Raw genomic sequence first — 25,117 nt, 5'->3', positions numbered from 1 at the left:
CCATGGTCCCAAATAACTCATTACCATCCTTATTTAAGTACGTGGGAAGTTTTGAAGTTATTTATATTTTAATGAGACAATTATTTGTGTGAGATAAATTATTTGTGTAGTGAATGTTATTTTTGGTGTCTGACTTTTATATTAAAACATATGTTGTTTTACGTACGAGAGATCATGTGGGATCCTTCACTACTTTAGTAACCAAAAAGGTAATTAGGGGAATAATTATTTATGTTGCAAAAAGTTGAATACTAATGTTAACTTATTGTATAGATAAGTCAAACTTTTGTTGCTAATGCTGGCTGTTGTTGCATATATATTTATATGATAGTGATAAATATAATCTCACCACTATCCATCACAATTAGGTCATTTCATCATCATTTTACATAACTAATAATTCAAACTCATATTTTTGCTATTGTACTTTTTTTTTTTTTTATATAATCACTCAAACTTTTCGTTATTTCGATTATATCCATGAATCATATATTTTTGAGTCAATTGCACACCTCAGTAGAATTAAATTAGAGCGTACAATACACACGCACTATATTAAGTTCAAGGATAAATGTATTTTATTAGTCTCTTGTGAAGTAAAAGATGTGTTTTTTCATATCTAAGTATCTTAAGTCAATTAATGGTTTAGCCTAAGTCGATTGAAGTGACACAAAATATTTAAATCTCTACGTACGCCATTTAGGTCAACTGAAGTTATTATTTGGTTGACTAAAGTTGGTCAGAATGTTTGGTCTCGTGTCTTAGGTTGACCTAGCCTTCAATTGTCGATCGAAATTATGTGAATGGTTGCTGGACAACTTTAATCGATCGAAGTTGTGCCTTAAGTTGATCGAAGTTCAACGATTGTTTCTGTTGTACTATATTTTCTACATTACTTTCTTGCACGCCCAAAGGTATATTTTTGCAAAATGTTTTCACCTTGTACTTTAATATCTCATCCTGATTTCCTCATGCACAAAGTAAAATCACGTTTTGAAAAAAAGGTACTTTGACTCCACTTTTGCAGATTTTGATTTTATTGTCTTTAACTCTCATGAACTTTTTGTCTCAAAAAGTTTATGACTAATCTTGTTAACAGGTTGTCTCCTCAAACTTTCTCAGATTGACCTTTTGTTCAAAGTATTTTCTATGATGTGTTTGTTAGCCAACATTCCTACAAAATACTGGTTGGAGATTGATAAAGTCTGGAAAAGATGAAGAATTTTTGAATTTTAAATTTGCTTCTTACCTCTCTTTGTAACAGCTAGTTTTTTAGAGATGTGTATAAATATAAGGTGAGTATGAAAGCTAATCATAGAGAACAAATTATTGATAGAGCATTCAAATAAGAGTGAGAAAGTTCAAGTGTTGTAATTGTGTTGGCTGGTGGAATTCTCAATCATTTGTGACTTATTTGAAATTGTCTATAGTTGTAAGTTTGTTATTTTTATTCACTTGTTGTGTAAATGGATTGTATTTTCTAGCAATGTGTTAGTGGTTCTTACTTAGGCAAGGGATTGTATGTTGGTTCTAGTTTTAATTAAAAGTTAGTATTAACTATCCCTGGTAGAACCTCAAGCTCGGTCTTTAGAGAGAGGGCTAGGCTTTCTAGAGCTAAATCTCTATAAAATTCTCTTTGTAACGGCCTGCCTCCGGGAGCCCCCGCTCGTATAGAGGATCCGTGAGAGGGTCATTACTAAAATTATATTGAACAATAACTCAACTACACCCCATATACAACCCTTATTAAAATCATATTCTTTTTTTTTTTAACATCTCATAATCGTCTTTACAAAATCATTTATCACTTGGGCCCACCTGGGCTAACATAACATACGTCAATATAAAAAACGTAAACATTAACCTTAACAAAGGCACAATGATACACAGGATCTAGTTTCGAGAGAGCTCTGCACTTGCTACCATAACACGACTATCTAGACCCAACTCCGCACGTACACATGCGGTCTCAGGATGCTCTTACCTAGAATGATGTAAAGCAAACATGAGTCGCGAGACTCAGTAAACTCATGAAATGAAGGCTATAGGTTTAAGATTGAACTCTTCCCATGACACCCCATGCAATTTATACCAATGCAACGTCACTTCATGCCATGCCCAATATCTGCCTTATTTTCAGATGCATAAACATATAATAAACTTCACATAAACGATCCTTGGAGCCCACATTAAACACACATTGGCACCCAAGTCCCACATACATACATGTTGGTAGCCTCTCATAGGCTACCATTCCATTTCCCTTTCACGTCTATTTCCCTGTCACTATCGTCTTATCCTTTCGTTGCCGTGGGACTCTAACCCCCGGTCTTACCGTGGCCACATCCACCACCCATACTCAACATTTAAAACAGCACATTCTCACCATGCAGTGCAACAAATAAGAAATGCAACGACTTTTGTAGCATAAACTAAGCATCAGGCCATGCTACGCCCACACATAAGAATTCACACATGTGATATGCTTCTAAATGCACTGGCTCACCTAAAGAACCCACGTTAGACCAACCGGGTCATGTAGATGCTCACACGTCCTATCACACACAAAGCTTGTCCCCAAGTGAATGCAACTCAATCCATATGTAGCACACACATCATGATATGTACAAGCCAATGCAGGAGTTTGGTAGTACCAGCTCTTCTGGCCCGTCTAGCGCTTATCGTAACAGTCGATGACTGACGCCCATACATCCAGCCATCCACTATCACGACCCACGATCGATAGTCAATGGCTTTGTACCCCATACCCTTAAGACACACATACTGACACTATTAACTTTATATCATCTAAACTTAGCATTACACAACATTTCTCCATAACTCTTCATGTACATAACCACATAACATCATGATACCATTCTCATTCCTTCTCATTCACAGAAAACCATCTCAACATACATAATAAACTCTTAACATATTCTCATAATGCTGACATAGCCAATTTTCTAAGAACCTAACCCTAACGGGTTGGCATCATTACCAAGAAAAGCAGAGCGATACGAAGCTCCGTGACGGTCGAAAAGAAAGATACCAAGACGTCATTGTTTAGCTCATTCCGTTACCAATAAACTCATTAATAAAATAAAAGTCATAAAGTGGTTACTACGCGAATTATTATTATTTATGCGTAGAATCGAGTCATGCTAAGGGAGGGTTTAAAATATGAAAAGTAATGAAGACTCTCACAGGAAATAAAGAACATAAGGAGAGGGTTAAGAGATTGCCTTTACTTAGCTGATTCTTGACATTTTCGCACTCTCGCTGTGAAGTAATATAGTTAAAAATAAATAATGAGTTCTTGAATTTCAATTAATTAATTTCAATCGTATAAAATTAATATCTTTATGTATATAATATTCTAATAATTTATTTAATTTACCTAGGCACTTAAAACGTAGATTAAACCAAATTTCCTCTCACTTCTTCGCTACTGCTCGTTGATCTACTTCTTCAATCTTCTCTTCCAATTTTATTCCCTTAGTTTTCTCCTTAAATTGCTTGACAAACGCTCACGTCTCCCCATGCTTCACCATTTTATTTTCTTAATTTTTGACTTTTCTACAAACATATCCCTTTCATCATTATACACATTCCAATGCTAATATGAGCTTCCACGTTTATGGCTGGAATTACATTAAAATTGGAGAGTAATTGCTTGACCCAAAATTGAATTGAAATTGGTGAAGAGATAAGGCTATATTAATATATATATATGTATTATGTCATTGATATAATATGTGATATTATTATATATATATATATGTATATAGTGTACTTATCCATAATGGGAACAAATCAGGCACAACTACTTGCTCCCATTTATAATCTTTTATTTTAGTTAATTATTTTATTTTATATATGTATACATATTAATTTTTATAGTATTTGATTTACCTTAATTACTTAATAATCTAAATCCTAGAAATTCTATAAACTTTCGATCACTTCCCATTTAAAAATACAATAAATTTAATATCCTCATTTAAATTTCTTTAACTCACAAGTATTTCATAAGTCACCAATCACTCTAAAATGTCAAAATTAATAATTATTATTTATTTTCAAAATTTCGGGTTATTACACTCTTGTTCCTTGTTGTTGTTTGACTTTACTATTCTTATTTTCTCTACAATAACCACTTATTAATATTACAAATTTAAGAGTTTTCAACAAGAGATGAAATTATTAATTTTTTTAAAAATTTAATTTACCCCCATTTTATGTATTTTTCTAGGCAACACGTTGAAATACCCAAATTATCCATCCATCCTTTACAACCCATCTCTAAGAAACTGTTGTTGTCAACCATTATGTCCGCCACATCTTATTCCTTTGGTGGTTGGAAATGATTGGGATGTAGATGATAAGAAGAAAATGGGTTATGACAAAGGGGGTTTGCAAGGGTTGAAGGATTGATAGAGATGGTGATTGGTAGCAAGGCTGGGTGGGTGGTGTGGTAGGACAAAATCAGCTAGTGATGAGGCAGGAGAAGTGGTTGACGACAAGTACAAAGAGTGGAGGGAAGATGTTCTAGTTGCCGAAGAAAGAGAGAGAGTTAAGAAGACATCGTAGGAGAAAGGAATAGAGTTGAGGAGATGTTGCCAGAGAAAGAGAGGGACTTGAGAAAATGCTAAAAAGATATAGGAGACATCAGAAGAGATGTAATTGAAAGAGATGTAGCCGGAGACGTAAGTAGAGAGAGGGAGTTGAGGAGACACCGAAGAAAGAGATGGAGCTGAGAAGACATCACTAGAGAAAGATAGAAAGTTGAGGAGATGCCATCAGAGAGTGAGAGGGAGTACTGAAGAGACACTAAAGAGAGATTGGAGTTGAGGAGACACCAGAGAGTGATAGATGGGGTTAAGAGATGTTGTAGAATACAGAAAGAAAGTTGAGGAGACACTAAAGAGAGATATGAGATGTAACCGAAGAGAAAGAAGGAGTTGAGGAAACTCTGAATAAAGAGATGGAGTTAAGGAGATGCTGTTAGAGAGATAAAGTTGAGGAGATGTCGTTGAAGAAAGAGAAGGAGCTGAAGAGACATCGAAGAGAAAGATGAGACACAACTAAAGAAAAAGAAAGGGAGTTGAGAAGATGTTGAAGAGAGAGAGAAAGAGAGAGAGTTTATGAGATGTTGCCAAAGAGAAATAATGAGTTGAGGAGACTTCATTGAGAGAAAGAGAAGACGCTAGTGAAGATGCAACTGGAAAGGGATAAGGAGTTGATGAGACATTAGAAAAAGAATAGGAGTTGAGAAGACACCATCGAAGAGAGAGAGAAGACATCGAATAAGACACTAGAGATAGATGAAATGCCAGATAGAGAAATTTTTCTTTTGAACTTTTATAGTCTTGTGCCAAATGTGATGCGGCGCTTTCTTATTGGCCCAACAAGTAGGTTTTTATTCACGAAAGACATGTTACTTATGCGTTGGTTACTATACTGACGAGGTGTGCGAGTGACTTGAAAATATATGATCTATGAGTGTAATTGAACCAGCGAAAAATTCAAGTGATCACACACAAAAAAAAAAACACGAAAGTAAATTAATAAAATATGGATTTGGCCTAATTAATATGTAGTATCATCACATATTATAGTTACATTATTATTCTCAATTATAAAAGCAACTAAAATGGCAACTAACATCAAGTATGATCTTTCAAATTATTCTGCATTCCTTCATAGGTACATTTACCCTTTCTTTTATAAGTTCGTCTATATCTTAAGTATTACAGGTATACATTAAATAAGATGGTGTAAATTAATTTTAAAAAGTGTCTAATATTAGGTATAGTGTTATCTAATATAATTCATCATTTATAATGTAGACTATTTTTAAGATGTACTTAATTAGTACATAACTTATTTGTTTTAGAGTTGAGAAAGATCATTTATGTACATAGAATTGTGAAGAGAGGACTCATACAATTTTAAAGTCATAACCTTATTTTCATAATTACTCAAAAGACTTTCAAACTTTTTCTCGATGTATAGCATATAAATAATATAAATTTTGATTTAATAATTGAACGATCGTGCATTCTCAAGAATTGATGATTTAGGGTGCGTTTGATTGCTTATATTTTTTTATATTGGAAAAGGACAATTTTCTATCTAAACTCTGTTTGATTAGTTAAGTTTTCCAGGGAAATTAAGTTCTAATTTTCGGTCACCTGATTTCTCTGGTGTTTTCCTCTCCCTTTCGCGCCGGCTTCGTCCCCTTCCTCTTCGTTGCCATCCACTTCCTAAGTCGAGCTCCGACTTAGGCTTCGTCGCCATCTCCGACTTCCTGTGAGTCGCCATCCACCGCCGAAGACGAGCTCCGTATTGGGCTTCGTCGCCATCTCCGCAGAAGACCAGCTCTGACTTCGTGTTCGTCGCCATCTCCGCAGAAGACCATCTTCGATTTCGAGTTTCAGACCACCGGCGCATCTTCATCTTCTTCCACGGTAAGGTTTCCGTCCACGTTCTGTTCTTATTTCTGTAGTTCCGGCGAGCGATCTTGGTCTTCGTCCGCCGATCTTGGTTTTTCTCTCTGTTTCAGCGAGCGATCTTGGTCTTCGACCATCGATCTGGAGTCTTCGTCCACCGGTAGCAATCTTGGTCTCTGTTTCAGCGCGCGATCTTCTTGTTCGCCATCTCCGCCGAAGTCGACCTCCGATTCCGACTTGCAGACCGCCGTTCATCCTCGTCGCCATCTTCGTCCACGGTAAGCTTTCCCGCCCAACCCTATCTGGTTTTCGGCCACCTTCCGATGGACGGCCGGCGGCCTTCTATTTCTGGTTTTGCATTAAATTGGTTTATCCTTTGTTTTCAATATCTATTTTTACCTTTTCTTTGGGTTTTAATGGTGTAATAATTCAGTCTTTACTATTTAGTTTGTGTAAAATTATGTGAGTTTTTGTTCACTTTTAATGGTGAAAATATTTTGTATGTGTCTTATGTAATTATATTATATAATTTATATGTTGATTTTATTGAATTTTTATTTTATACGTGGTAGTGAGTAACAGGCCTTCAACAAGGAATTAACGTCGATGGAAACAACAACGTTTGGGTTTATTCCACAATCTTTTTGTACTTTGCAGAATCTCCTGTGCACTTCCATTCAATGTTACCAAACTTATCTAGTTGCAGCCAAAATTTGTTCAGGGAATTGAAATATTGAGTCACATGAGATTCACCTTGTTTGAGATCATCAAGCAAGCTTTCAATCTCAAACAATTCAGAGGTTTTTCAACATGTGAATAGGCTTCTCTAGCAGCCTCCCAAATATCTTGGGCTGTATCATATAAAAGAAATTTCTCTCCTATATCATTCACCATAGAATTTATAAGCCAGGACATTACCATATTATTCTCAGCTTTCCAACTCCAATATGTAGGATCTTCTTCCTTTGGTTTGGTTGTTGTTTCGGTGAAGTAATCGTCCTTCCCCTTCTCGCATATGAACATCAAGACCGATTGAGACCATTGTAGGTAGTTCTGCCCTTTCAATTTATGTCTAGTGACAGTGAACATATTATTGTCAATAGCTCCTTGATTGTTGGTGGATAAAGGGATAATTTCGGATGATTGAGAACTCTTGCCGGCCACGTTGACGAGTAGGGAAAAACAAGTGGCTGAAAGGAGAAAAACACCACGGGAGGAAGGGCGAGTAGTGGTTTATCGGAAAAGGCTTGGGAGTGAATCAAAACTCAGCTCTGATACCATGTAGAATTAATTGAGAGAAGAGAATGATCCTCAGTTTCATTTGATAGTGCTCAATATATACATGATTGGGAGATAGAAGTCCTACCTAATGTACAAGTCTAATCTATCTATAAGTATAAAATCTAATCTATTTAAATTTACAAATTATCTATCTGCAAAACAGAAATAACCAGCTAACTAATGTGAGAGATATTCGGTCTTATCTCTAGCTTTGAATGCTCCGAATATTTAGGAGCATTATCTCGGATCTAACTTCCTGATAATGCCACTGATTTCATTTTAATTCTCCACACGATCTTATAGAATCAGGACAATGATTAAAATGGAGATGTGCATCTAACAATTTATGCAACCATAAAATTCTTATGATTAAATAGAAATTTTATTAGACGACTATAAAACCATCTTTGTATAACTCAAAACATTAGCCAGTTAAAAACCAACAACCTATGCAAAATATGAGTATAACTAATATAAGAATGTTGTGATAGATATGTGTCATAGGAAAGAACATAAAAGATAAAATTAGAAAATATATGTATATATATATATAATAAGGTTGAAGTAGCAGTATGATTAAGATTATTTGAATAAGTAAGAAGAAGCCCAATATAAACATCCGTGAAGCAAGTGGATAGAATGAAAAAAAAAAAAATGTAAAGGTAGAGGTACAGGAATACCCCAAAAAAACGGTGAAAGACCCTTAAACATAACGTTGAATATAATGGCCATTCTTTTAGATGACCTCACCAAGTGCAATTTAAACTTGTTAATGATGGTGATGATATTGTTGCTAACTAAACAAAAGCAACAATCAGAAGCCTTAATCCCACTAGGTGGGCCTAGTTGACTTCTAGACCTCCAGCCATCTCCATCCATAGCCCTTGCATGTAAGTCCCCAAGTTCATCTTACAACTGTTATTTTGCTGGCCTTCTCTCCTGCATACCTATTTCTGAACTGCAGCAACAGAAAACTCACCTAAAATTGTGTAGAGCTGCTACATACTGCTTCTCTATTCTTTTGACCCTCAGTAGTACATCAAAATTAAACCGTTGTTGATTATAGTTTTATGACAATGGTGTTTTCCTTGAACAAAATATAACCCTAATCCTTGCAGATGTTCTCCAAGTAAAATCCTAATTTGAACTCGGCCATTGAACTCTTTGCGCCAATAAAATTTGTCTTCCAACCCAGTATCCCTAGTTTACAGGCTATTCACATACTGAAGGAAGGAATCAAACAATAAAAACGAATCAAATTCCATTAGAAATCAAACTAATAGCCATTCAAACCCCCTTCAAGTGCTCCAGATGAGTACCCGACCTAAGTACCCAAGTACAAATAATCAAAATCGATCCAACAAACTGTCAAAAGAGTAACGGACACTGATCACAGTTTACGCCGCAATTAGAATCAATAAAATCGGTCAATTGCTTTATCCCTAGCAAAGAAAAACAGGCTAGATCTAGTTGTTGAAAAAGCGGGAGAGAGAGAGAGAGAGAGAGAGAGAGAGAGAGAGAGAGAGAGAGAGAGAGAGATATGAACGGACCTTTGTGTATTCCGGCTCCTATAGTGCTTTGACTGCCTGAGGGTCCGACTGGTGATCGAGCATTTAAACAGTCTCCTCTTGTTCGTCATGCGCAATGCACGTGAGCTATTGGGCAACTAGATTAGATCCATGGGCCACTGTAATGGGTATGGCCCTACACCTAGAGATGCAAATGGATCTAGCTGACTCGACTTAATGTTTGGCTCAATAACTTGCATGTAAGTCCCCAAGTTCATCTCACAACTGTTATTTTGGTGGCCTTCTCTCTTGCAGACCTATTTCTGAACTGCAGCAACAGAAAACTCACCTAAAATTGTGTAGAGCCGCTACATACTGCTTCTCTATTCTTTTGACCCTTAGTAGTACATCAAAATTAAACCGTTGTTGATTATAGTTTTATGACAATGGTATTTTCCTTGAACAAAATATAACCCTAATCCTTGCAGATATTCTCCAAGTAAAATCCTAATTTGAACTCGGCCATTGAACTCTTTCTGCCAGTAAAATTTGTCTTCCAACCCAGTATCCCTAGTTTACAGGCTATTCACATACTGAAGGAAGGAATCAAACAATAAAAACGAATCAAATTCCATCAGAAATCAAACTAATAGCCATTCAAACCCCCTTCAAGTGCTCCAGATGAGTACCTGACCTAAGTACCCAAGTACAAATAATCAAAATCGATCCAACAAATTGTCAAAAGAGTAACGGACACCGATCATAGTTTACGCCGCAATTAGAATCAATAAAATCGGTCAATCGCTTTATCCCTAGCAAAGAAAAACATGCTAGATCTAGTTGTTGAAAAAGCGGGAGAGGGAGGGAGAGAGAGAGAGAGAGATGAACGAACCTTGGTGTATTACGGCTCCTGTAGTGCTTTGACTGCCTGAGGGTCCGACTGGTGATCGGGCATTTAAACAGTCTCCTCTTGTTCGTCATGCGCAATGCACGTGAACTATTGGGCAACTAGATTAGATCCATGGGCCACTGTAATGGGTATGGCCCTACACCTAGAGATGCAAATGGTGGATCGAGTTGACTCGACTTAATGTTTGGCTCAATAAAAGATTGTTGGAGTTTGTTAGTTAATGTAAATGAGTCGAGTTTGAGTCTAACTTTAAAACTCGATCTGTAAACAAATCGAGATTGAGCTCAATAAACCTCGAATCATTTATTTATGAGCTGGCTTAGTTAGAGGCTCGTGAACATATAATATATTATTTAACATACATATATATTATTATATCAAATAGATATTCTCTTGCTTGCGTTGAGTTTGTTCGACACAGACATGCAGGGGGTATGTGGGTAGGGGGTCACGCCCCTTCTAATTTTACTCGCATTGGACAAATGTTATTTACCCGACACGAACAACATAATAATTTTATATTATATTATTTATTTATTAAATTATATAGTAAATATATATTTTATAAATATATTATTTAACATATATATATATACATATTGTATCACTTTTCTCTTCCCAAGAAACCCTCTCTTTGTCCAATAAAAAAACCCAATCTCTCCCTAAGAGGAAACCCACTTTTCCTCATCTTTCTCATCTCTCCTCTTTTTTTTTTTTTTTTTTTTTTTTTCCGTTTGTTGCTTTGTTCGCCTATTGCTCTTTCTTCTTCTTCAGCCCTCTTTCCTTCGACGCCTTACTTCTCCCCATTGCCTCACCTTTTGCTGCCAACTGCCACTCATCCTCCATCTCTGTTGCTGCACACTTCTCCTCCTCTGCCGCTCATCCTCCTCTTTGTGGTGAGCCTGAGCTCAGCTCAGCTCATCAATTGAATTGACGAACCAAGCCCGAGCTGAGCTCAAGCTCGGGCTATGTTAATCAAGCTCAAGTTCAAGCCAAGCTTCTAGGCTCGACTTGGACTCAAGCTCGAGCTTGTGCTCAAATTTGCTGAGCCCAGCTTCTCTTGGCTCGTTTGCACCGTTACTTGCGCCCAGGCCGTCACAAATGAAAATCAGAGGAAGTTTAGTTAAGTTTGGTTAAGGTTAAACATTGGACAAACATTAATTTTAAAGTTGTGAATTAGTGTTTTTATTTGGTTTATCTATATTTAAATAACTAAAATATTACATAATTTAAAAGTCTTTATATATACCAGTGTTTTTAAAAAGCTAAGGCCTAAGAGAGCCAATTTTCGCTGCTTTATCTTCTTCACTCCGTTGTCGGGTCATCTCTAGTGTCCGGTGTCGCTGGCCCTGTCATCTCCCTTGGTCGTCGTCACAACTTCACATCTCTAGCATTACAGTGTTCCATTATCTTTGCCCATCGATGCGGCTTCACTGACATCTTTAGCGTCCCTTCTTTGCTGCTGCCACTTCTCTGCTACTAATTAAAGATCTTATATTTTATTATAATTTCTTAAAATAAAAAATGATATATGTCAAGGTCAAAGGGGGAATAAGCAACTTCCCAAAAATTACACAGTCTATCGTACACAAATAATTTAAGGTTCAAATCTGAATTAGATCCATTAAACTCAGATTTATTTGTATTTAACTTAGCTATTGGATCGCATGGACCTGGGTCTTAAGAGATTAGATCAATTAGAAAGTAGAGTGGATGGTGAGTCGAATTCTCTTTATAAAATATGAAGTTAGATCTTGGCAAAGAAAGTGCACCGGTTGATAAAGGAAGATATCAAAGATTGGTAGAAAAGTTAATATACATATCTCATAAATGACCGGATATAAGCTTCTTAGTAAGTTGTGTTAGTCAATTTATGAATGATCTTACAGAAGTCACAGTTTAAAGTATCTGAAATTGACTCTTGGCAAAGGCTTGATGTTTCGGAAAACAAATAATCGAGGAATAGAAGTGTATAGCGATGCTGATTGGGCTGGTTCAATTTGTGATGGGAGGTCAATATCCGGGTATTGCTCATTTGTTTGGGGGAATTTAGTCACTTGGCCTAGCAAAAAACAGTCCGTGGTCTCTAGAAGTAGCACAGAGGTTGAATTTCGAACTATGACTCAAGGGTTTTGTGAAGGAATATGGTTGAGGAGAATATTTCAAAAGCTACAAGTGGCTGTCCCTAAATAAGTACAAATGCTATGTGACAATCAATCTGCCATCAGCATTGCAAAGAATCCAATCATCATGATCGAACAAAACATGTTGAAATAGATTTGACATTTTATTTAAGAGAAGTTGGAAGAAGGGATGTTTCAGTTGGTCTACACTCCTACTAACAATCAAGTGGCGGATATCGGATATCCTAACTAAAGCTCTACCGAGAAAATTTTTTGATGAATTGAGCTCCAAGCTTGGTTTGAACAACATCTTTTTCAGCCCAAGCTTGAGAGGGAGTGTGGAGAATTAAAATGAAATCAGTGGCATTATCAGGAAGTTAGATCCAAGATAATGCTCCTAAATATTCGGAGCATTCAAAGCTAGAGATAAGGCCGAATATCTCTCCTATTAGTTAACTGGTTATTTCTGTTTTGCAGATAGATAAATTGTAAATTTAAATGGATTAGATTTTTTACTTATAGATAGATTAGACTTGTACATTAGGTAGGACTTCTATTTCCTAATCATGTATATATTGAGCACTATCAAATGAAACCGATGATCATTCTCTTCTCTCAATTAATTCTACAGATCTTCAATAATCTCCCTCTTTTTCAGACAATGAATCCACATGTTAGCAAGAATATGCAATAGAAAAATAGTTCACACAAATTTCTGTGAAATTTGAGAATGAGAAAAATCGTGAATTGGTTTGTAGCTGGATCAAAGAAGCACCAGAAACTCTTGGTTAGAAGAGCAAAAAAGCTTACAAGCTTTTTCTAGTTGATAGAACCCTCAACCTAAGGCCTAAGCTCTCTTCCCTCTTGAGAATCTATGATAGGTTTAAACTTGTACTTGTTGATTGATTTTAACATACATTGAACCTTATTCATGACTTACTAGGATGTGCAAAGTTTTCATAATCTCATTCTCCAAGCTTTATTCCTGAATGCTAATACTAAAGTTCCCAACGTCTATACTTTTACTAGGACCCTTTACATGCCAGCCATTTTGAATAATACAATCTTAAGGTATGTTGCAAAACTTAATTTATTTATTTTTTTAATTGATGGGGAAAAATATGATTATTTAAATATTATATGAAATCTCTTTTCATCTCCCAACATCTTTAGGAGGTCATGGATGAGTTCTTAGACTATTAATTGAGGAAGCATGAGAAACTGGGACAAGAAGCCAAGCAAATGGAGTACTCCAAAAAAAAAAAAAAAAAAAAAAAGCACAGAGCAACAAGAATGCTAGCAAATATACTAGAACTTGCTTTGATGCCAAAAATAGTGTTAAGTGCAGAGTCTGTGATTGGGGGGGTCTAGTTAAGTAGGTAATTTGTGTTTGTAGCAAAATGTTTCTCATAAATGACGGATCCACTTGAATAGATGACATGGGAACAAACTGCCTTAGGAGTGATATGTAGATAATACAGTAATGGAAAATGACCAGACTAAACCAACACAAGCTTTAATCCCACTAGGCAGAGGAGGTTACATGAATTTTAGTGATTTATTCATCACCATCTATGACCTATATTACCTTCTTTAAGGTGATCATTTCCATGGGTTTCTTACTAAGTTCTTCTTTCATTCTATGCACTCACCTTATAGGTGCCTGCACTCCTCTTATAGGTGCCTTTATTAGTCCTTTTCTCACATGTCTAAACTATTTTAATCGTGTTTTGTGTATTTATACATACATATATGTATATATATATTCAATTAGTGTCACTCCAACCTTATATAATCTCTTTTTTATTTGAACAGTTGGTCTAAGATATCTGAATTAATAGTTCCTAATAGTAACTTAATTTTCAAGTCTCACAACAACATTACTCAAACTCTTGTTTTTACTGAACTATATTCCATGTATTCAATTTTTGACTTGTTTAACTTGAAGCATTTGAATTTCAAGGTATTGTTCCATAATTCAAGCTTAATATTTAGGAAGTGTGTTATGGTCTCATCCACAGTATGCTGCAGTCCACATATAGCATACAGTAAAACACTTTTTTTGGATGCGTTCGTGAGTTATTTAATTAGAATTTACTTATAATGACTCCGTATAGATCTTTGATGTATGCAGTTATAATTGAAAAAATGACTTTTCTTTTACTATTCTGCAATTACTTCTTGAAAAGCTTGATGTATATAGTTGAGCTTCTTTTCTAATAGCTTAAGCCTAAGATTTTTGAATAATTGATAACTTAACATGGTATCAAAAGGTTGGGGTCAAGGCTTGTTATACATGTTTGATTTCTTTGTCTTTGTTATGCACAATTCTCTATGTTAGTGCACCTCTGTCTACATGCAAGTTGGATTTGAGGAGAAATCATGAAAAGCATGATGTTCATGATTCCAACAGTTTGAGTTTAGGCTTCAGAGAATGTTTTGAGATCCCAATATATAATAGTTATTGTGGTATCGTTGTTGGGTATTTCTTAAAATGCACTCTGAATTTTTGGTTCTATATATACACAAATATGTATATATATGTGCCCGCATATGCTAGGATATCTTAATTTTGTACAATGGATCAATGACAAAAAAAAGATAGGATAAAGAAAATCAAATGAGAATGATCACTTTCAAGTCCACAAAATTGTTATTTAGGACCGTTGAACATGGTTAGTGGTTGGGAAAACTATATGCTTTATGAATAATCAAATGTTGAAGCCTTGCCTGGACATTTTGTGCTCAAATGAATAGTTTTAGAATCTTTTATATCTAGTCATCATTGATGTAGGAGAATTTGTAAATGGATGACATTGTGGTAGTGGATGACACAAGGGAAGAAGTGAATTTGAGATGTGGATGAACATTTTTGAATCTAGAGGTTTTAAGTTAAGCAAATTGAAGATCAAATATATGGAATGTAAACTGTGAAAAGGTGTAAAATTTGATGATGTTATGGTGAAATTTGAAGATCAAGTCATCTCAAGACAAGATTAGTTCAGATATCTTGGTCTAATCATCCAAAAATATGGCAAAGTAGTGAAGATGTTGCCCAAAGAATTATGGTAGGATGCTTAAAAAAGAAAGTGTATCCCAATGTTTTATATGATAGAAAGATTCTGCTAAAGCTAAAAAAGAAATTTTATAAAATTAGCTTTGTTGTATAACATAGAATGTTGGGTAGTATAGCGCTAACATGTACAAATGATTTGTTCAGATATCATGGTCTATTCATGCTGATGTCTTCTTTTGTCTTTTTAAGATGATTTTGATTGAATATGCAGCAGCAGGACAAGCTCAAACTAAATTTATATTAAATCAGTGCAATTATGTTAAAAACTCAAGCAATGGTTGTATGTTTTTAGTGCACAGGATTAAATTTGGAGTTCTTTGTTTCTCTAGTTTGTTTTATACCAGTATCATTTCAACTCATCTCCTGTAATAAAATGACATGCTATGAATTTTCAGAACGTGGGTTATCATTTTATGGATAAGAAAGAACCTGGGGAGGATGTTACTGAGGAGGTGACTCGGGAGTCACTAATTGCTATTTCCTACCGCCTACCAGAGAAGGATCTTGCTTCAGGTCTGTCCCCAGAAAATTCGAGTAGTGAAAGTCCAGTTGAAGGTATTAATGGGGATGGAGCAGAGGTGTATAGGTCTAAGCTGATTTCAATCTCCTATTCAGAGTCACCAGACACTGAGACTGTACCAGTTGCATCGGGAGAAGTCAAGGGTTAACTTGGGTTTCTGGTTCCTTTTTTGCAAACTGTAAAAAACTACTTGTGGTCTGTTGTGATTTTAGAGCTTGAAATACTGTGCATAGCTTTGTGGTCGTAAATGACAATATATATTGTCATGTTGACAATAAAATAAATCACATGCATATAGACATATGCAAGTTTCCTAATGTATGGAAATTTGTTTTTCTTCCTGTTTTCAAGTTACTGCTCCATTAATTTGGTTTCATATTTTGATTAAATTAGTACCTTGTTTCTTATTTATACTTTTTGGGATAAAATGGCACTCTGGTGACTGATGAATATAAACAAATATGTGATCACACGGCTCACATCTTTGCATTTTCCAACTTAGGATTGTTAATAGTTTGGTTTCTAGAGTCTAATATGCTTGCGTTTTTGGTGTTCTGTTTTGCTCTGGATTTGATTAATGCCAAGTTGTCAAAAGTCCATTTTATCTTGTTTCACTGAAGATTTAGCACAGTTGAAGTCTGTACTGAAGATGCTGGCATGTCAATATTAACTAAATGAATTGCACTTCTGATTAAATCTGCAAGCATCCTATCCTGGTGTAGACACATCCTTGTGAGTAGGATGGGTTTGGTTAATTTGTTCACTGTAAAACAAAACAAAACAAAACATTAAATGGAACACATAAATGCATAAATTTTCATTTATAGAGGCTTATATAAGTGTAGTAGCATGAATTGATCTTTGGTTATATCTACACTTGCTTTTTCTAAAGTGAGAAATTGAGCATTATCATGTTAGAGAACCTGCTTGATCATTGGATAAGATAAGTAGCTTTCATGTAAGAGCTTACTGGCAATCCATTTATATTTTTATTATTTTCATCCACTCTCAGGATTAGAATGGGTTAAATCTTCAGAATCTGATTGCTCTTTTTTTTTTTTTTTTAATTTGTTTATTTTGTTACTGCCAGTGCTTTTGGTAGTTGAGTTTGACTTCTTATGACTTCTGTTAGCAGTCATTTCCTACAGGGGAGATAGTTATGGTGGTCTACTAGTGTGAAGGTTGTGGTTAATGTCATTGGAGTTCTGTTCTGGACTAGACCTTGCATATGGGATTTGAAGCCTATAGCCCTTGTATGTAGGGAGAAGGTAGTGTGTTTCCAAAGAAAGGTTAGGTGATGTTCAACTTGATCTTTCCTTAATCAACACCTGTATTAGGTTGGAGTTATATGCCATTAAATGATTGCACTTCATGAGGGATTAGCCAATGAGAGATTAGATGGAGCACCTTCTGGCCTATGCCTAGTATCAAAGATAATTTCCCATCTCTCTGAAAGGTGATGCTCCATGATTCTCACTCACACCCAGGATAAGGAAAAAAATGGAGAAATATCCAAACAAATGAATGTGTGCAAAAATTAATTAACCACTGAACAGTTTGGCCTTTTCATGGTTCATCAATAGATATCCTAAATTTATAAATTTTCCTTTATCATTAGCCTCCTTCCTAGGGAAGGGGAGAAAAAAAAGAAAAATGAAAAAACTGTAGTACCTTTATCTGATCCAATAAGGTATTGAGGGTGTGGAATTATAGAAAACATACACTTAACATGCTATTACATTTGATCGTCCATGTTTTGAGGTGAATCTTCATTCCCTTTGTCATTTGGTTCTTAACTTTAGGATTGGAAAAATGATGGTTTAATAAATAATATTTCTGGCTTCATCTGCTTCCAGTTGGATCTGCACTTCATATTTTTTACTATTGAGGTAGAGGGAGACTCAGAAAAACTAGGCGGGAGACTCTTAGGTGCTATATGAGTTATTAGGGCCTTACAAAAGATAAGGCCACAGATAGAGAATCATGGAAATGATTGATGAACTAGAATTCATGTAACTGACTCCCCATAGTGGGATTTAAGGGTTGATATGTTGTTGTTAAATCATCTCTGAGGTGAGCTGCAGCAGCTGTTATTATGAAAATGCCCCATTTGATCCCTTTTGTTTTATTGACTTGCCTTGGCTTTTAATAGCATATTTTGTTTGCTTGATCTTCTCTGAGTTGGATCTCCACATTATTTTAGTACTCATATGGTGTTTTATTTTGTTGCTATGCCATTTCTCAGTTCACCTACTGCTGCTGCTATTTTGAAATTCCATTTTTGCCTCATCACCTTCATCTGCCAGAGAGAGAGAGAGAGGTCACCTTGTTGGGATATTAGCCATGTAAATAGCCAAAACAAGCTATGTTAAGCACCGTAAAATGGACAAAGCTATCTTGAGCTTGGTTCATAAAGAGCTTGTTTGGGCTTCGGTCAATATTATGTAACTCCAGCTCAAGCAATGTAGAGCTTAAGTTTTTGAGCTTTTGGTTAAACTTGACCAGATAAGCTAAAAACATATAAAATGCTTAAGATAGCAGTGGTTCTTTCAATTAAATCTTGTTCCTGAATATTATCTTGAAGTTTAACTTGGAACACATTTTATGAACCAATAGGTTATCAACAATACTTGAGCAACTCACTTCTTGGTTCTGCTCGACTCATCTACAGCCATTGGTTGTATTATTGCTGTTTGTGTCGCTTGGAGAGTTCTTTAAACTAAATTGTTGCCTTTTATTTGGAAATAACTAAATAAGTAGACTATCAAATCAAATGCATGGCTGACTACCCCTTCTTTAAGGTTTTAAAATCCCTCCTATGCTACTACTAAACTAAATTAATCTGTTCAGATTTAAATTTTAATTGTTCTTGGATGTCTTCAAGTTCATTAAAATTGTTGCTGACTATAAAATATGATAAATATTAAATTCTCTAAAGCTTTAATTGACTGAAATATTGCTGGCCATCATGGCCTCCCCTACAGCACAGGAACCAATACCTTGAGAATGTTCTATTGGGGTCAATGCATATTCTTTGCTAGTAAAGGGGTTTGAAGAAAAAGTACAAGAGTTGGGGATCAGAACTCTTAATTATAGAAACTAAAATGTTCATGTTTGTTTGATTCTCTTGATTAAATTTGATGCACAGGAACTTAAACAAAGATGAAATACATAGTTCCTTAGTCTAGATTTGGGGCTAGTAAGGTTTTATTGTAAGATATTTATACTTAAGACTATCAGGTCAAAAGATGTGCATATGTTTGGTAGCTCAAAAACAAGATGTATTACTACTTTGTGTTTGCTAAACCTAAAAGTTGTCAGTTTGAGGCTGCTGGTTTTCTTCAATGGTTCTTGGTCCACTTTACCTGTTCAATTTGTTAATTCTGCAGGCCAAGTTTACATTATACAAGTCAAGAATTTGAATTCACAATATATGACACGACCCTAGGGTTTGGCTAGGGTTTAGAAAGGAATTTGAGAAGAATACGGGGAAGAGAGAGAAGAAAGGGAGGGAGGGACAGAACAGAAACATAGAGAATTGAGGGAGAAGAGAGGAAATTGGGGGAGAGGAATGTAGAGAGAAAAGACTGAAATCAGATTATCATTCAACAACCTCTAATTCTCTAGGTTACAGCCTATTTATAGGCTTTCTAGGTTAAGGTACAAATCAGCAAAGCAGCAAGTACACAAAGGAAAAAATACATGTAATCTATTATTACTAATATGCCCTAAAATGCCCTTAGGTTCGCGACAATCCCCCCCTCCTTGAGAGGTTTCTTGTCCCCAAGAAACTTATTACAACGAGTCGCTGTTTCTTCATCCAATTCTCATTTTCATGATCTGGTTTACTCTTTGCCTTTTCTTGTTCTTTTCTCTTACCTGATTTTGCCTCTTTTTCTTTTTCCTGCTTGACTTTCTCTTCTGAATGAAAGAGGAAACAACATCTCTTTGTTTAGCAGGTATTTCAAGCTCTCTTGAAGTACCTCCTTTATTTTCCTCCACTAAAATCAGCACCAACTCTTCTGCTTCTTCAACAATATCATCTGTTGTGATTTCCTTGGTAGTGCCTAAAAGATCAGCAAAATCTTTTGCCACACGTTGGCATTTTTTAACTGCTTTTTCCTCCTCTTTGGCTCTATTCTTTAGATCCTCAAAAATTAGCTTTGTATTGTCATCAAGTATTGGAGGAGTACCCATTTTTTCAAGAGAAACAGACTTGGAAGTTTTCAAAATCCAGAGTTGTTATCATATCCTTTCTCGAGTTCACAACATCTTTTACTTCTTCATCTTCCTTAGAGATCTCATCAATTGGAGTATCTCTTACTTCCTGAATTTCCTCATCCACTGTGGGAAGTTCATCAATTTCTTGCTGCAAATTGGAGGTTGCCATAGAAATACCTTCGTTGTGTTGGCTGCTCTTAAGATAACTTTTAGGCAACAGCCCATGCTTTTTGTAGATGGTTTTTAGCGCCAACTCTTACAGCCTAGCCTTCTTAGCTGCTTGTTGTATCGTGATAGGACATATCATTTTCACCATAGGCCTTAGCATATCGTTAAGACCATTAATGAATCTCGACACAAAGTAAGACTCATTCAAGGTTGGATGGGAATTGAGCAACAGTGTTTTCAATTCCTCAAACTTGTCATTATAATATGTTATGGAGCCTTCTATCATCACCCCAAGGATAGATTAGTAAATATGATAGTAGAAGTTTACATGCATTATACAATAATTGTAATTTCCTTTCTATTTTCTATTATAAAGCTTTGGCCTTAGCTAATAGGCAATTAGGCTGTTTTTGTATTGCACATGGGTGCATGTGGGAGGCTGTAGGCTATATATAAGCCACAACTGAGGATGAGAGGTTATGTTTGGAATTGATAAACAAAGATCTGATTTCTCTCTTGAATTCTCTCCCATTCTCCCTCTCGTTTCCCTCTGCATGTCTCCCTCATTTCTCTCTAATTTCTTGCCCCATTTCTGTCCAATTCTCTCTCCAATCATTCTGTTCTTGGTCTTACTTCTATCGGATCTTTCCAATTCCCAATCCAACCCTAGGTCCATGACACCTTCTTGCTTTAGGTTATTGAATTCTTCGCCGCACCTCTCATCTCCGACCGGGTCCTTTGCAGGTAGTTCATCCTCCTTGTCAGTATTTTCAGAATTTAACTTCTCACTAGCAGAACTTCCGACGGAGACATCGTGAACTTCTTCCTTAGAAATTACTAGGTTCTCCTTCCTACAAATAATTTCTTCTTCTTGAGGTGATTTCTGTAACTGTTTGGCGATTAATATCAGGAATTCATCTAGTTTTTGGTTGCAACTAGCCATAATTTGATCGTATCTAGCTGTACTTTGGTTGAAACTAGAGAATTCTCCCTGAGACATGATCTAGACAACTTTGGAATTTACCTCTGCGCTACCTTAGATTCCTTAGCTTTAGAATTCTGCCTCTTAAAATGATCAGCCTCAGAAAATCAATCTTCCAAAAATCACTGTTCTGTACAATCTTCCTTAATCCTTGCTTCAGAAACCTGCTGCGCAATTACTGAAACCCAAACTTCCGCTGTGCAACTTTGAAACTAAAACTTCCATTGCGAAATGAAAATCATTGATCTGAACAGCTTTGATCAGCTTCTAAGAAGCGGGAGGCTTCTGATTCTCAAGTGACTATCGCCTGACTACTTTGCCTTTCAATTTCTGACAGGGATGACCAGATTCACTATGTCAGAAATTAGCAGTGTCGGAATGGAGAAATCAACAACCTGAGAATCGTTGCACTCACTGCCAATCAAGCATGACAACAGCTGCGACCCACACCCCAATCCAAACCAATCGTCGGAACCCCAACAACTAATCACTATCTGCTCGCGATCACTGCTAATTCAAGATCGCCCGGGCTCGTTTCCATGCTGTGCCTTCATTACTCACAGGAATCGAAGTCGCAATCATAGTGATTCAACGATTGCCCCAGCCGGTGCCTTCTCACCCAATCACTGTCCAATGGCTGGAGGACCATCGACTTTAATGAATTTTTCGGAATCACTGGAATTCGCTGCTTCTTGAATCGCCTCATGCGACTCATTCAATTCTGCACCCAATCGTTGATTAGTGTCGTCACCCATTGTGGATCGACAATCCACAATTCCAAGCTGATTGCTATGGGGTCACTACAATTCGCTGATTCGATTGTGATCGCTATGATCTTGATCACTTGGATTTGCCTCCAATCTGTGACTTCTTACTCACTGCAATCTTAACCACTGGCCAATTGTAGTTTCTTGAGTTCGGCTGGGTTGCTGAAAATCACAGTCTAGATTGTTGGAATTCGCCTATCTCTGCTTTGGTGCTGAAATTGCTGAACTCTGCTTTATTGGGTCAAGTTAGTAGTATTTGACGGAATCACAAACAAGAATCGTTGGAAATTAATCCGCAGAGAAGTGTTGGGAATCAGTCGAAAATGAATTCGCTTGAATTCTTAGAGCAAGAATTGTTGGAATCACAGCCGAGGATTGATCGGCTCTGATTCCAAACAACACAACCCTAGGGTTTGGCTAGGATTTAGAAAGGAATTTGAGAAGAATACGGGGAAGGGAGAGAAGAAAGGGAGGGAGAGAGAACAAAAACAGAGAGAATTGAGGGAGAAGAGAGGAAATCGGGGGAGAAGAATGTAGAGAGAAAAGACTGAAATCAAATTATCATTCAACAACCTCACAAATCAGCAAAGCAGCAAGTACACAAAGGAAAAAATACATGTAATCTATTATTACTAATATGCCCTAAAATGCCCTTGGGGTTGTGACAATATATAGCTTCGGATTAAAGTTCAACTTATAGTTTTTATTGTGTTATATGCAGATTTGTTTTAAGTCTTTATAAGGGCTTTCACAATTCGTATGTATGTCTTGTTTTAGCCTTTTTATTTTTGCAGTTTATTTTGATGTTTTGATGCAGTGTGTGTAGTCATGGGATTATTTAGGTGAATTACGTAGTAATACTGCAGTTTTATGAAGTCCCCTGTATAGCCATAGAAAGAGAAAAGTATTAGACTCTCGGCCATGACTTCAAACTCATAAAAGAGGTCTGCTGTGTGGGTGCTAGTTTTGGTGTTTATTCTTTCTCAAGTTTGGTCATGACTTATCTTTTAGTTATTCTGATGGAGCTGTTACAAGCTACGCGTCAGTAACTGACTTGCTCTCATGCATTTTATTTTACTGTTACACATGTTTGCTCATATTCTCACTGGTATTTACTTTGTCATTTTAAGAGGCACCTTTATGTATGAGTCTCAAGTCTCAAACAATAAATTTGTGCTATATAAACAGAAGTTTGTAAATAAATTTTGTGAAAAATGAAGAGGCTCTGGAAATTAAAAATTTGTTAAAATATTGTTTCATATTTATGAATATGTTACTGTCATATTATTCTGACAGTATTTTTTATATTAAAATTTCATGCCCTGATTTTACTTATCTCATTTCCACGGCCAGGCTGCATGATTCCCCATTCACCATGTCCTATGTATTTGTATCTTTGTGTAATGGACAAAAGTTGTTTTTTGTGATAGCGTTTTTCCTTGAGGACTGGCACATGATCCAATTAGCGGTGGAGTCTTAATTTAGCCTTTGAGTTGTGGGGGAGGATCTGTCCTGTGACATTAGAGAATTGCCCTTGTAGATTTTGATTGTTCAAGAATAATGATTTGTGTGTTGAAAAATAATGTTCTTTGTCCAGAAGTTCTTATTTTCTAGCAAGTAATTATTCTACTTCACGTGTTAATAGGGCCAATTTGAAGGGAGTGCTTACAGCTTGCTAACCCTAACTCGGGTTTGCTTTCTCTTCCCTCACCCTTTTTCTCACTTGATGCGCATGGCGATGACTTGAAATTGTTCTTACTTTGAATTGGACAGCTTGACTAATGAGAGTATTGACTATAACTTAAAACAACAATGCCCACTCCGTGGACGGCCACAACCCACGACAAGCAAAGGAAACAGGGCAGAGCCATTATATGGTTGTGGGGTTTGATGGCCAATCTCTCAATCACAATCACACGACATGGCACAAACATAATCCACTTCAGAATCCAACTGAAATCAAACTCACTCTTGTGCTACCACTTTAGGAGGCATCTCATACTTGCTGTGTTATTTCAAAGACTTGCTGGTCATTATTTAGTATAGTGGAGCAAATTCTCGAAAAGCATTCGTAAAAGGCCAATCCCAAAAAGTTGATGTTGTGGGAACTCTCTCGAGTTTGATTACGTGTTCAAGTGTTGAATCCATATACACGTTCTGATTTTATGTTATATTTTTAAGCCCAAAAGATATTACAACCTTAGCATGTACACACATTCATATTTCTTTTTGTGGATCGAATGGAAAATTTTTGTGTAGTTTATACAGATTTATTCTTGTTTGATTTGTTTATTGAATTCAATGGAGCCTAGTAGGAATAGGAGAACATTAGTCGTTCCTTACCCAATTACTAGGGAAAAACACAAGGATGATACATAAATACCTATCAATTTGAGAAAGTCCCTGCGATGTAAAAGCGAGATAAAGGAAGGTGGAAGTGATGATAATAGGCCAACTTTGAAGTACCTTATCTTTTCACAATATCCCATTATTTGGATGAAGTTAATGAGTTGTTTTGAGTGATACTTTTACCATCACTTTTGGCCGTCTACTCATGTTTCATTCGAGTTGATATCACTAATTCACTTATGCTTGAAACTATTGCTCGTTGGCAAAGACATCATCAAATATCAAATATCAATGCACCAAGCATAGGCATATCTGTTCCAACGATGCATGCATTATGATTTTTGATTTTCACCCATTTATTATTTTTTCGCTTTCTTGATCCTATTCTCTCCAACATTGCCACTTGTTACATTCAAATAATTTAAAAAACAAAAATTTAGTCAAAACAAAAAGTAATTTAACTACAAAGAGATTTTTTTAAAATAAGAAAACATTTACATATAAGAACATTTAAATTTTTTACGCTAGATCATGGAGACATATATATTTGCTTATAATAATAATAGTTTTTTTTTTTTTTTACATAAACTTTGTGTAAGAGATATTTAGGATTAGTTTTATCACTTTAAGATTTGATCACTCTAATACGACATAATAATCACTCTAATTACGCTCTTAGTTTGTGATCCCGTAAAAAATGATAAACAAAAATGGAAAAGTTTCCCTTACCTAGGCAAGCATGTCATGGTACACCACA

The 25,117-nt window shown here is 35.9% G+C and overlaps 1 protein-coding gene and 1 long non-coding RNA gene across 5 annotated transcripts in view; one reads left to right on the top strand and one right to left on the bottom strand.

Moving 5' to 3' along the window:
* The window catches only part of LOC127801358 (protein NRT1/ PTR FAMILY 7.3-like), a 71,844-nt gene that overhangs the window by 34,431 nt on the left and 12,296 nt on the right, over nucleotides 1-25,117 (bottom strand). Inside the window, exon 1 of one of the 2 annotated variants that reach the window (XM_052336376.1) lies at nucleotides 18,182-18,188. The exons of the other annotated variant lie outside the window; for it this stretch is intronic. The gene's annotated coding sequence lies outside the window, so the exon portion shown is untranslated. Of the gene's footprint in view, nucleotides 1-18,181; nucleotides 18,189-25,117 lie in introns of those variants that run through there. 2 annotated transcript variants of the gene reach the window in all.
* Nucleotides 6,073-24,278, top strand: LOC127801361 (uncharacterized). 3 transcript variants are annotated; one of them, XR_008023023.1, is made up of 5 exons: nucleotides 6,073-6,087; nucleotides 6,171-6,473; nucleotides 6,569-6,733; nucleotides 15,749-17,162; nucleotides 23,657-24,278. It is a non-coding gene; the product is annotated as an uncharacterized LOC127801361 (long non-coding RNA). The 3 variants fall into 3 exon arrangements; XR_008023022.1 differs by lacking the exon at nucleotides 6,073-6,087 and having other exon boundaries at nucleotides 6,139-6,473; nucleotides 23,657-23,701; nucleotides 23,785-24,278; XR_008023021.1 differs by lacking the exon at nucleotides 6,073-6,087 and having other exon boundaries at nucleotides 6,140-6,473.

The sequence above is a fragment of the Diospyros lotus genome, chromosome 5 (genome assembly GCF_014633365.1).
Source record: "Diospyros lotus cultivar Yz01 chromosome 5, ASM1463336v1, whole genome shotgun sequence".
Taxonomy (NCBI): domain Eukaryota; kingdom Viridiplantae; phylum Streptophyta; class Magnoliopsida; order Ericales; family Ebenaceae; genus Diospyros; species Diospyros lotus.
This window is presented reverse-complemented; position numbering and strand designations above follow the sequence as displayed.